Source organism: Poecilia reticulata, chromosome 11, assembly GCF_904066995.2.
Source record: "Poecilia reticulata chromosome 11, P_reticulata-male-v2, whole genome shotgun sequence".
Lineage (NCBI taxonomy): Eukaryota > Metazoa > Chordata > Actinopteri > Cyprinodontiformes > Poeciliidae > Poecilia > Poecilia reticulata.
In genome coordinates, this window is record NC_088840.1 from 14,847,462 (window position 1) to 14,861,695 (window position 14,234).

Sequence of the window (14,234 nt, forward strand, 5' to 3'; positions counted from 1 at the left end):
GAAGTGCAAGTGTAAAACCCATCAAAGAGAATGTTTAAGTGTTTGAACAATAAATGATGTCTCTATCTGTAAGAGCTGTGAATCTTGGCTGATCTCAGTCGATTAGATTGGGGTACTGATGTAATGACTGTCGGTCATCAGATGTATTTGCATCTTTTGATTATTACCCTTCCTATAAAACCAGGCAGTTTCTTACATTATGCAAAAAGACATGAGACAACTTTCTTTTTCTCAAAATCCTCTATTAAATCAGACTCCATTAACTCTATCCTTTTGCAGAATCCTTTCTATTTGCTTTATACCAGGATATTGAGAGGAAAGATTTTCTCCAAATTCAGAAGTTTGCTTCTGTCATGTCGGTTTTAAGGTTGCGAACCCACATGCAAGAACACAGTCAGACAGAGCGAGTCAGAAACAATAATGTTTATTGAAGGATCAGGGAGCTGGTGGCGAAGCCGAATCGGCGGACCGGTTCTTCTACTGCCAACGGGAAAAAGCAGGGTTAGCGAGAACTCAGCGGAGTTTCTCCAGGAAATGACTGAGGTGAGCTTACTTGGCGTGGAGGTATTAGGGGCGAAGCGGAGCGCGAGCCGAGTGTCCGTTGACGAGCGATGCTTAGCTCTGATGTCGGGCACGGCCTGGAGCCTGATCCGTCCAGGCGGTCCTCCGGGAAGTTCGGGCGTGGGCCTCCTGGCCCGTAGCGTCCCGAAGGGGAAATCCCGGGGAGGGATCGACGAGGGGAGATCACGCACACACACACAGGGAGTGGCGTCAGACCGGGAACACCGGCAGCGTCGGGAAATCACACAGGAGGGAGGTGATCCACAGCGGGGAGACAGACTTACACGAATGCGGGGGCAGCTGGTTTCCGGGAAACAACTAGAAGACGGCGGGAGAATCGTGGTAGGCAAACACTCAGGCGGTGAGACGGAGTGTAGCTGCTGCTTATATCGCAGGTCCACGCCCTCTAAACCAGCTGCAGGTGTGTGTCCGGGTTGAACCAGGACACTTCTCAGGGGTGGAGCATGGGTGACATCTGCTGGATGTCTAGAGAAGTGGTGGTTCCAGGGACAGGTGGAAATAAAACTAACTAAAGGAAAACAAACTAAGAAACTAGGAAAAGGGGAGGACAAACAGACCCTGACAGTACCCCCCCCTCAACGGACGCCACCTGGCGGCCGAACAGAGGACGGGGTCTGGGAGTCCCTAAAGTCTCTAATAAGGGAGGGGTCTAAAATGAATGATCCCGGAACCCAGGAACGTTCCTCAGGACCATAACCCTCCCAGTCGACAAGGAACTGGTGACCCCGACCTCGTCGCCGAGTGGCGACAATCCGGCGGACGGAGAAGGCCGGATGGCCATCGATGACCCGGGCGGGTGGAGGGGGTTCGGCCGGAGGGCAAAGTTCACTGGAGAGCACTGGCTTAATTTGGGAAACGTGGAAGGTTGGGTGGACACGCAGAGACGGGGGAAGGCGGAGGCGTACAGCTGAGGGGCTAATGACTGCCAGCACTTCAAAGGGGCCAATGAACCTTGGAGACAACTTTCTAGACATAGACTTGAGGGGAATGTTGTGTGTGGACAACCATACCTTTTGTCCCACTATATAAGCAGGTGCAGGGGTTCTACGACGGTCAGCCAGGCGTTTATTGGTAGCGGAGGTGTTGTTGAGGGCAGTGATGGTGTCCTTCCAAATCTTATGGCTTCGTCGGATGTGGTGTTGTACCGACGTGATCGAGAGGTTCTCCTCGTCAGAGGGGAGGAGTGGTGGTTGGTAACCCAGGACCACTTCAAACGGAGAGAGACCTGTGGCTGCAGAAATGTGACTGTTATGTGCATACTCGACCCATGGGAGGTATTGGGCCCAATCGTTGGGGTTCGTGGAGGTCAGGCATCGCAGAGTCGTCTCTAGCTCTTGGTTCATACGTTCTGTCTGGCCATTGGTTTGTGGATGGTAGCCAGAAGTGAGGGATACCTTAGCCCCCAGAGCCGAGCAGAACTGACGCCAGACCTGTGATATGAACTGGGGGCCGCGATCCGAGAGGATTTCCTGCGGGATGCCATGTAGTTTAAAGACATGTTTAATTAATAACAGGGCAGTCTGGGCAGCCGTGGGCAGCTTACGTAGGGGAACAAGGTGACATGCCTTGGAGAAACGGTCGACGATGGTGAGGATGGTGGTCATACCTTTACTGGTTGGGAGTCCGGTAACGAAATCTATGGCCACGTGGGACCAAGGGCGCTTAGGTATGGGTAGTGGTTGTAGGAGTCCTGCGGGGGGTTGATTGGATGACTTGTTCCGGGCACAGATTGGGCAGGCTGAAACAAACTCCTTGACATCTTTGTGTACGGAGGCCCACCAAAACCGTCTGTTTATTAGCCCAATCGTGCGGCTAACGCCGGGGTGACCTGAGAACTTAGAATTGTGTACCCACTGGAGAAAACGGGATCGGACAGAGGACGGAACATACACCTTACCCGGTGGGCAGGACTCTGGGGCTGGTTCTGTTTGCTGAGCTTGATGGACGATGTCTTCGATCTCCCAGGTGACCATTCCCACGGTGCAACTGGGAGGCAGGATGGGAGCTGGGACCACCTCAGCGTCATCTGGGGAATAGACTCGAGATAGAGCATCGGGTTTAACATTCCTTGAACCTGGGCGAAATGTGATAGATAGGTTAAATCGAGAAAAGAACAGAGACCAACGAGACTGGCGGGGATTGGATTTCTTGGCTGCTTGTAAGTATGTCAGGTTCTTGTGATCGGTCCAGACCAGTACGGGGTGTTCGGCGCCCTCCAGCCAGTGGCGCCACTCCTCCAAGGCGAGTTTAATCGCGAGAAGCTCTCTGTCGCCCACGTCATAATTCCTCTCAGCTGGTGAGAGTCTACGGGAAAAGAAAGCGCATGGATGGAGCTTATGGTCGTGGGTAGACATCTGGGAAAGAACCGCGCCGACCCCGGTGTCGGAGGCGTCAACTTCCAGAATGAATTGCTTCTTGGGGTCAGGCTGGACCAGAATGGGAGCGTGTGCAAACCGGGACTTGAGCTCCTCGAAGGCGGCCTCCGCTTGAGGGGTCCAGACGTATTCTCTCTTGCTGGAAGTGAGAGCGGTGAGGGGTGAAGCAGTCTGACTGTAATTGCGTATGAACCTCCTGTAGAAGTTTGCAAACCCCAAAAAGCGCTGTAGTTGTTTGCGGTTTTCGGGTTTAGGCCAGTCGAGTACTGCCTTGATCTTGTCCTCGGATGCTCTAACCTGTCCCCTTTCGAGGATGTACCCTAGGAAGGTTACTGAAGGGCGGTGAAACTCACACTTTTCCGCTTTTACATACAGCTTATTCTCCAGAAGGCGTTGGAGAACCAGACGGACATGTTGTTTGTGCTCCGCGAGGGATTTGGAATATATCAGGATATCATCCAGGTAGATGAACACAAAGACATTGATGAGATCCCTCAGGACGTCGTTCACCAGGGCCTGGAAGAAAGCAGGTGCGTTGGACAACCCAAACGGCATGACCAAATATTCATAGTGGCCCATGGGGGTTTTAAACGCCGTCTTCCACTCATCACCCTCCCTTATGCGAAGGAGGTGGTAAGCGTTCCTGAGATCTAGTTTTGTGAATATGGTTGCTTCTTGGACGGGCTCAAAGGCTGAGGATAATAATGGCAACGGGTACTTATTCTTGATGGTGATCTGGTTGAGTCCACGGTAGTCAATACAGGGCCGGAGAGAGCCATCCTTTTTCCCCACGAAGAAGAACCCTGCTCCGAGGGGAGATGATGAGGTGCGGATAATCCCTGCAGCTAGAGACTTGTTTATGTACTCCTCCATGGTTTGCCTTTCTGCTCTAGAAATGTTATATAGCTTACTGTTGGGTAATGGGGCGCCAGGCAGTAGATCGATGGCACAGTCATACGGTCTGTGGGGTGGCAGAGACAGGGCTTTGTCCTTACTGAAAACAGGAGCTAGATCATGGTACTCACGGGGAATGGAGGAGACGTCAGATGGGTCGATCTCAGCTGGCTCTGTAGGCGTAGTGACGACTGGAAAGGCGGAATGAAGGCAGGTACTGTGACACTTTGTGGACCACGACTCAATCTTGGTCTCGGCCCAGTCTATGTGCGGGTTGTGCTTGTATAACCAGTCGAAACCAAGGATGATGGAGGCACTGGCGGCAGGAAACACGAGGAAAGTAATCTCTTCTGTGTGATTACCTGAAGTGAGTAGACGCACTGGCTTGGTTTGATGGGTGATCTGTGGCAGGTTCCCTCCGTCGAGGGCTGATACCCGGAGAGGAACTGGAAGCGGCTCGATTTCAATAGACAGTTGCTCGACGATGTCTGAATTAATGAGGTTCTGTTCACACCCTGAGTCAATGAGGGCTGATAAAGAATATGGTTCGTTAATGATTATGGAGACAGGGATGATGAAGCGAGATCTTACTGCTGTAGTCTCCGGCAGTCTCCCCGTCCTTACTGCCGGACCTGCGGGTTTAAACGTATTGGACAGTTAGCGATTACATGATTGGGTTCACCACAGTAAAGGCAAAGCCGGGAGCGCATCCTCCTCTGCCGCTCCTCTGGGGTTAGCTTAGCGTGTCCCAGTTGCATGGGTTCTGGTCCTGTAGATGAGGGAAAGGTGGGTGGAGGTTGGACAGTCGACTGGTTACTGACCTGTGCGGAGCGCGGAAGGGCGGTGCGGCGGGATCGCTCACTCATCCTTGACCGAATCCGGTTGTCTAATCTTATGGCCAAGTTAATAAATTCATCCAGAGACTCTGGTTCATCTAGAGTAGCCAGTTGGTCCTTTATCTGCTCATTTAACCCATGAAAGAATGCGCTTTTAAGCGCAGCAGGGTTCCAGCCTGAAGCAGCGGCCAAGATTCTAAAATCGATGGCAAAGTCTGACACAGTCTTCTGGCCTTGCTTTAATCCGTGTAGTTCACGGGAGGCTGAAGTCTTCTCAGCCTCTTGACAAAACACCTTCTGTAACTCCTTCAAAAACTCGGGGAAGGTACACCCATAGTTAGAGGCTGAAGAAAACCGGGCTTCGGCCCACTCTAGGGCTCGGCCCGTCAACAGGGATAACACGTAGGAAATCTTAGCACTGTCATGCAAAAAACTCTGCGGTGAATGATTAAAGATGATATTGCATTGGAGAATAAACCCCTTGACCTTCCGGACGTCACCTGAAAATTTCTCTGGCGCTGAGGGTCGGACGTCCGAAAACATGGAGCGGGCTGGTGGATCCGGAGCCACTGTCGGGGAAGGTTGAGAGCTGGGAGCCTGCTGAACTGAATTCCGTAGGAAAGTGGTTAATTCTGTTAGTTTATCGTTAGTCTCGGCTTGACGACTAGCTAACTCCCGTAATGCGGAGTCATGTGACTGGACTAGCGCGTGTTGTTCGGACAGCGCCCGTCTGATTGCGTCTGCTGAGGTTCCGAACTGGCCTGAGTGTTCTGTCATGTCGGTTTTAAGGTTGCGAACCCACATGCAAGAACACAGTCAGACAGAGCGAGTCAGAAACAATAATGTTTATTGAAGGATCAGGGAGCTGGTGGCGAAGCCGAATCGGCGGACCGGTTCTTCTACTGCCAACGGGAAAAAGCAGGGTTAGCGAGAACTCAGCGGAGTTTCTCCAGGAAATGACTGAGGTGAGCTTACTTGGCGTGGAGGTATTAGGGGCGAAGCGGAGCGCGAGCCGAGTGTCCGTTGACGAGCGATGCTTAGCTCTGATGTCGGGCACGGCCTGGAGCCTGATCCGTCCAGGCGGTCCTCCGGGAAGTTCGGGCGTGGGCCTCCTGGCCCGTAGCGTCCCGAAGGGGAAATCCCGGGGAGGGATCGACGAGGGGAGATCACGCACACACACACAGGGAGTGGCGTCAGACCGGGAACACCGGCAGCGTCGGGAAATCACACAGGAGGGAGGTGATCCACAGCGGGGAGACAGACTTACACGAATGCGGGGGCAGCTGGTTTCCGGGAAACAACTAGAAGACGGCGGGAGAATCGTGGTAGGCAAACACTCAGGCGGTGAGACGGAGTGTAGCTGCTGCTTATATCGCAGGTCCACGCCCTCTAAACCAGCTGCAGGTGTGTGTCCGGGTTGAACCAGGACACTTCTCAGGGGTGGAGCATGGGTGACATCTGCTGGATGTCTAGAGAAGTGGTGGTTCCAGGGACAGGTGGAAATAAAACTAACTAAAGGAAAACAAACTAAGAAACTAGGAAAAGGGGAGGACAAACAGACCCTGACAGCTTCCACTAACACTGGTGTTTCAGCAATTTTTGGAAACCTGTTTGATGGTGACACCCTAACCCTATAGGAACACACCATTCTACTTTCTTACAATTTTAAAGCTTTGCTTTAGGAGCATCGTTGTGAAGTTATTCCTCTGATCACATCTGTCTTTCACAGCTTGAGTACTGTCAGTAGCTCTGTGTTAATAATTTAAAATGTCACAAAGTGTTTGAACACTTTGTGACATTGTGAGTTAAACATATGTATCTTTAATCACTCCTGCATAAGTAGTGTTTGTCTGAAGAATGACAGATGAAACACTTTTTTAGAATGTGACACTTTTCTGAGCTTCCTTGCCTTCCACTGAAAAAAACCATCATCAACATTAATATAATGTCATCTTAAATTTTAAGCAGTCCAGTATAAATACTTCTCTTTTGGTGTTTTGACCACAAATCTTCTTTGCTAGCCTTTTGTAGAAAATGGAAACAACATACTAACTTTTCTGAACAGAAAAATCATCCTTATTCTTTAATTGCAACGTTGGCATTATGTTCCCTCACCTCATTGACAGGCTATGTTAAATTATCTATAATCCCTCAAAACATTGCTGTTTGCATATAGATGTACAACAATCTTTCCTTATGCAAGATGTGCTGTGTCGTGACGAGAATAGGTTAATTCAGAAGATTTTTTTTTTCCCTCAAGGCTTTTTGCCTGAAATGTTTTTTTGAAGGAAGTGTTAAAATTCACACTTTATGGTGGTTAATAGCAGCTTTGCAATTTGTGGCTCTCACTAGCAGACACACAGACTCATCCTGAGCTTTCTCTACGAAGTCATTCTTCAATGTGTTTTTTTTTGTTTTGTTTTTTTTATTCTTAGGTTTACAAGGGTATATATTTTGTCGTCAAAAGTTTAAAACATCACGTCAACGGTGTGAAAGTAGTTTCATTCACATGTTTAGTTTAACATTTGATGTTTTTTATTTTCCAAGGAGTGCTGAGTCCCTCAGTCCACGTTCGTCATTGTGGGATATAGTCTGGAAAACTCTCCATGGCCTTTGCTGCCTGCTGACAAACCAGGAAGTCTGGAGCAGTCGTGTTGAATGAGGTGAGAACGGCAACATTTGGCATTTTGAATATTTAGCTACTTGTGTTCTTAAGCAGTTCCTCTTCAGATATGGATAAGTTAGCTGCAGGTCAAGTTGTGTCTCTGGCTATAAGACAAGGCTCACTGCTGAGTCATTACAGACAAACTGCTGTCACGCTGCTGTTCCAGCCTAAAAGCTGTAAGTCTGACTGTCATGTTTAATCTGATGTTATTAGCTCTGGCATCAAGGACTTTCCAGCCTTGTGTTCTGCATTGCCAGGAGCCCAGTTCTACTGATAAACCCGTCAATCTGGCAACTGCACAGATGAATGTCAAGCAAAGTGAGTTTGAGATTTTAATGGAGTGGCACCTCATAATCTCAATTTTGCTTCTTTGCTAAAGCTTTGAACCACAGCACATTGCAAGTGTAATTGAACTCTTATAGTAAGTGGCTTACTTGTCTAATCTTCATTATCTGTTATGCAGCATAATTAGTTGACCAAAACAACATGATACATCACTTATTCAGTCAGCTGCTCTTTGACGTTATGGAGATAGATAAGAAGGTCTCATTCAGATGCTCAAATTAAGCCAGTGAGACTCAGTTAATGAAGATAACAAGATTTGTTTACTGCATTCGCTGTGATTGGAGGAGATAAATCTTTAGGTTAATTGAAACCGAGTTTGCTCAGAGACAATTAGCCTGAAAGATTCCATGAAACGCTAACTATAGAGACAGTTTTATTCTCAAAATACCTGGGAGTCCACAAAGTACTATGAATTCTGCATTTGAATCGCTTACACTTATTATTTTTGAAGAAATGCTAATCTCAAGGGAAGACATTCTCACTCCTTGTCTCTGCTGAGATTTAAGATTGCAGGGTCAGTTGCAGAGTGTAGCAGCTTTGGAGCTGCTGGCGATTATCTAACAGACGTTTCAGCTGAGCACATGTAAGGTCAAGGATATGAACCCAAGCTTTTTTCAAGTGAGTCATGAAAATCAACTTAAACAGCTATTTTAGTTAGGTTTAGTTAAAAAAAACAACGCATTTTTTAAATAACTTTTGAAATGATCTGTATCTTTGCTTTATTATTTAATATTTTTGTGAATACAAAAATTCTATAGATATTCAGAAAATTATGTCAACTGCTCCAGATTTCCCTTCTAAAAGAGGAGCCTTACATTGCTACGATTTTCTGCATTATTTTTGGTTTATTTTCACTTAACACTGGAAAAGCTGCTTTATTAGTTGCTTTAAGGGAAAATTCAATATAAAGCTATCATGGAAAACATTCTGCACTGTTTGTTTTGTGCAATGGAAATAGTTTTTCCAACTCTGTGGGTAATCACTTTATACAATGACTAGAAATTAGAGGTGTGCCGATCGATCGGCCACCGATCATAATAGTCCGATTTCCATGAAAAGTGTATGATCGGTGATCGCCGATCACTGTCTCTTGATGCCGATCACACAAATCGATCACCTGCATCTCATTTCTCAGCCTGCCTGTGCAGCTGGTCTCCTCTTTCCTTCACACCGCGCAAACGCTCAGCAACAAATCCTAAGCGATGAGGAACTATAACGCACTGAGTGAATGGGGAAGTTTGCCTGTTGCGGCGGAAAATTGAAGCACGTCAAAATGCATCAACACAACGAATCTAATATGGCATTAAAACAATGACATACTTGACGGAGTTTGGCTACATAGAGGCTCACTGCAGTAAAAAAGACATACGGAGGATCAGATAGCAGGTAAAGCAGCGCACAGCTACAAACACTCACCCGGATTAGCATGACGGTCAGAAAGCTAAACAAATAACCCGCAAAATTATTTAAGTCTTCGAGCTGCGGTGTAAGACGCTGGTTCTGCTCTCGCTGTTGAACCGCTGCTACGCGCTACAGCGGCTCCGTCTATTTCACAGACGGAGCGCCGCTTCTGCTCCACCTGGTAGTGACTCTCACACCAAACCTCTGCTTAAAGCTGCAGCATCTAACCTAAAAAAATACATTTTACATACATATTAAAACTTTCACTGTCCTAACATGAGACAGATAATCTCTAAAAAAATAATCGATGTCCTCCCTGCTCTGCATAATTACTCCGCTCAGTCAGAAACAGCCACTCAGAACTAGCAGTAATCAGCTAGCCGCCATGCTAACAGGAAGTTTTCATTCAGTAACTGGATTGTTTTTTGTAATGGATCCTGTATTTGCCTTTGAATGTTAAGTTTTATACTTGAATCTTTTGGCAATGTTAAGAGGTTTTATTTCGACTCTTTACAGCCTCTTCAGAGCCTTCATATATTTTCAGTCTGTTAAAGATAGTATTACCGATAGCAGTACAATTTGCACAATGCCTGTTTTGTTTTGTTTTGTTTTTTTCTTGGAAAAAGCTATTTAAAAGCTTTTATCTAAATTAAGGTGGATTCATGGTTCCTTTTTCCACATAATGTAACCGTAGTGCTTATGATTAAAAAAATAATAATTATGTAATCGGTATCGGTGATCGACCCTCATGGGTGATTGGAATCGGAATCGGCAGGAAAAAAGCCTGATTGGCACATCTCTACTAGAAATCTTTCCAAAATCGAATTACCAATAAATTGTGGCAATCCAAAGAGACAACTGGGAGCCATAACTTTAGGATTTGTGGCTATTATTTTGTCCAGGTAGACTTTCATAAAAGATAATCTCAAAGTTATGGAGTAATAATACATTCTAGTGGTTGCTCATTTGATGTGGCACTTTTAATGTTGAAAAGACATTTTTTTCCTTCCAACTCATTCCTGAAAAGTTAGTTATAAGAATGATTTGGTTTCTGTTCCATTGTGCTTTATCTGTATCTAGTTTCTTGTATGTCAACTTATTATTTCCTCAAAATGTTGCAACATTTATGAGGACAATGCATTGGCGGGTTGAGCAGCACAGTTTATTATGTGAGCTGCACCCATAAAAAACTTGCAAAATTCTTTCTCTCATAGCTATGCTATTCACTCTTGTTTGATGTTGTCTTAGAAAAAAACAAGACATGTTAGCAATTCACACATTTAACAAACAAGGGCTGAGCATTGCGCAGAAAACTTTTATGCTATCACAACCACCTCATTCTGTCCGTCAACTTGGCCAAACACTGATGTGGGATAGCACCCATCCATTGTGTAAAGTTAGCCAATTGTGTTGGTCGCTCTGACAAGAATAGCACATCCAAGCTGATCCTGCAAGTGACCAATGAGACTGAGATCAAAATTAATAACAGACCTTACATCCACATTCTGGAGAAATTCTTTGATATGATTCTGTTTTCATGGTGCAACTCACATACTCAGTCGCGGTACGCAACCCACAAGTACATTTTTCTTACAATCCTTTCACAAGCTTTCCAATGGCGTAAGAAGAAGCGCTGCTGCCACAAAAATATATTTCCTTTTTTTTTTGTTCTAATTTTATTATTTTTCACTTTGACTGTGCTTCTTTAAGTGAGTAAGACTGTTCTTCACACTTCAAGCTGCTTTTTTTTTCTGCCGCTCAAACAGTAAGAAGTGTGAGTGCCTTTGAGAGAGACAGAGAAAGAGAGTTAGTAGTATCCTTGGCCAGCCGGGGGAAGTCTTGGCTCCAAGGCGTATGGGAAAAGTGCTGCTGGCAAATCTTGAACTGAAGCATTCCATTATGCTGTCCTCTTGAAACACACACAACCCTACCTTTTTTTTTTCACTTAAGAGGTCATCATGTTTGCTTATTTGTGCTGAACCGCAATCTGTACGTTTTACCATGCCATTTTTACATTGTATTACTGTTCAAACAACAAACACTTCAACGTTCTTTATGTCTCCTTGACTCTCTCAATAAATTCCATGTATGTGAATAAATATACACACACACGTACACGCACACACACATACACACACTAAGGGGAGAAAGACCAAGTGCCTTGTGCAAAGAGGGAGCTGTTGTAGTACTATATTATGCCTTGAGGCCCAAAGCCAGGGTTTAACCATCACTCACTCACACAGCATTCAGCACAATATCCTCGAATCAATATCCTAAGCAGCAGGAGGCTGTCTGCATGAGTTGTATTAGCTAATAGACCTCTCCTGTCTGTCTTTCTTTAGGCTGTCTGTCTCTTTCTTGCTACTACACAATGACATCATCATTGGCTTAATTTACTTGTGCCTTTATCCTTATTCTACCCCTCTGTCCTCTTTTCTGTACGCTTCTCACCTCTTTTTTTCCCGTCTCTTCCACCTCGATGTCTAAAACAGTGGATAGCAGTAGAGCTCACTGGTCATTCTGATTTAGATGTTCACATACATTTCTTTAGTATTTGGTAGAAATGCATTTAATCTATGTGTATTGGATTGAGTTTGGAGTATCATCCCAGACATTTGCTGAAATTTTTGGCTCCATGTTTGCAGAACAGGTGCTGCTGAGTCTAATTTGTTTTAGCTCTTGGACAAATTGTTAATATCTTAATGTTGTCTTTCAGGTAAAGTTGTTTGAATCAGCAGTCCTCTGTGTCTATGACCCTTTCTCACATTTCCATAATACATGATATGTTTAAAATGAATCATTTCACATTTTCTCCAACATGCAAGCTTCTGGTTGTAGGATTTAGTCCTAATTTTGAGGGACAATAAAAAAATGTTTTTAACACTTTTCCATGAAAATGCTCTTCTTCTGACTGAGGTGGTAGATTTTTGATTGTTTTACATACTCACTGGATATTTCATTATTTAGTTGTTTTCCATTATATGTTCAATTGCGTGCGTATCATTCACAATGATGATCTGTCATTTATGCTTTATTGGTTGCATTTATTATGAAAAACTCCTGGAGAAGGATTATTTTTATTAGATCCTGTTTTCTGAGCCAGACAGACGTATCTCTAATTTGAAAATTAAGAAAAAAAAGTGGACATATTGACTAGTTTAACAGATAAACTCTGAAGGTAGGAACGGGGGATGTAATCTATCAAATCTGACATTTGCAGTGCGCCTGCAAGCCTGAATGTTTAATTGCGCCATAAGAGATCAACTACTTTGTGCAAAAATCTAATTTTGGAATGCCCAACGCACATTGATATAGCTCGAATTTGGAATAAATTATTTCTGTTTTTCTTTGCAAAAGCTGTTTTGGACAAATCCTTTCTTCTTTCTACCTGAACTGAGAGAGCTGGTCAGATTTTAAAAAACAACAACACACATGTACTACATACATGAGTTTGAGTTGTGTTCATCATGCAGCATTTTGTTCTGTACCGTGTGTGAATGTTGTGCGGGGTTTGAAATTTGTTTGGATGATGGTTGCATGCTCTCTAGAGTTGGCCTTAAAGTAATATGTACCTTGCCGATGTTGACGACTCCTGGCTGTGCTTTTTTAGAGCTGAGTGCTTGAACAAACATGTTCTGCCTGTCTTCTGCTTTTGTCAATGTGACTTTGAAAAAGTAGAGAACGTTATTCACACACAAGGACACATGCTGAGAAGTCACTCAGCTCTCCTTCATCCACACAATACATGCTGCCATGCCTGTTCATGCCACTTACTGCCAGTCTGTCTGCCCATCTCTGTTACTTGCTGTGGAGTTCATCTTAAGCAAATGCCGTATGCTTGCATTAGACATGGATGGCTGCAAAAGCAATGTGTGCTCTTGTTCCTTCATTCTGTCAGAAAATGAAAAAAAATAAGCAGTGTACATGATGACAAGCTGTACCAGCAGCTTTAGTGTGCGGCAGTGTGTCTGTGTTAAAATTTGTCACCTGAGCTGTTATGTTTAGCACTGTGCTCTTTGCAAACCTCCAGAGTCACCCATCTCACACCTGTCAACCTGTCTTGCAAACCGATTCGGCTCTGAAATGATCTGACTCATCATCTGAGCCGGGTTACCTCTGGAAGATAGAATACATCCAGCAAGCTCTACTGACCGCCAGAACTCCTAGAGAGGGAAAAGACTCAATCTGCTATTATAGAAGTATAATGATCTTGTCACAGTTTATAATGAGGTCTAAGTGGTTAAGTAATTATTAGCTGAATTAAACAGAAAATGGGTCCAACAATCCTGGCGTTCTAGCCCCTATAAACATTTTACATGCTAGGTTGTTTGTATTTTTATCAGTGTAGACTGGGAGTCTGCGTGGCATGTCATGGGAACAGGGAATGTTGATATTGGGTCAATGGTGCAACATTTGTAGAAGATCTTTATGAATTTTAAAGCAGTGGCGTTTTTTTGTAGTATATCATGCCTCCAAGTTGTAAACTTCATGCAACACATTTACATTATATGCGTCCAAAACATGTTGGCCTGGCTGAGCTCAAGCTCACTCTTCAGCTGTTGACTTGAACCAAAGAAGACTTAGATTCTTTAGAATCACCCATATTGTTTTACCTTGATTCTTGTAAAGGACCAAGGTAAAACAGTTGTTGATTTGCAACCCTGACTGGGGCTCCAACTCAACGTTAGGAACCATTGACCAGACTTTGTGTGTGAAAGTCTTCTGATGGATGTAACTTTATTAATGTCTGTTAAAGTGGTTTTAAGCGATTATCTTGGCTTCCAAAATGTCCTTCAAGATCTTTGTTTGGAACTTAACTGTTATTTATTGCACAGGTTTTTTTTAGGTGCCAGACTTTTTTTCTATTCTCAAATACGATTTGTTCTCATTGTAGAAGTTTACTTAAAATAAGTGAGATAGAAGCCAGAGTACAAATAAGAACTTTAAAAAACCTTAAGAAAGCTTAAATAAGTTTGAACAACAACAGTTTGAAAGATTACAAGACATGTCTAATAGGACATGTACATCAGGGCTGGTTTACGCACAGCTTTATGCATACGTTTTATTCACTTTTATGTCCCAATTTCATTTTCCTTATACATTAAGTCCAGTAAAATTAAAAAAACACACACCCTT

At 44.5% G+C, this 14,234-nt stretch overlaps 1 protein-coding gene across 4 annotated transcripts in view; it reads left to right on the top strand.

Annotated features, from left to right (window-relative positions):
* Nucleotides 1-14,234, top strand: part of atxn1a (ataxin 1a) — a 113,914-nt gene that overhangs the window by 73,580 nt on the left and 26,100 nt on the right. For 3 of the 4 annotated variants that reach the window (XM_017307536.2, XM_008422051.3, XM_081612242.1), the window contains one exon: nucleotides 7,235-7,350. The exons of the other annotated variant lie outside the window; for it this stretch is intronic. The gene's annotated coding sequence lies outside the window, so the exon portion shown is untranslated. The remainder of the gene's footprint in view (nucleotides 1-7,234; nucleotides 7,351-14,234) is intronic. 4 annotated transcript variants of the gene reach the window in all.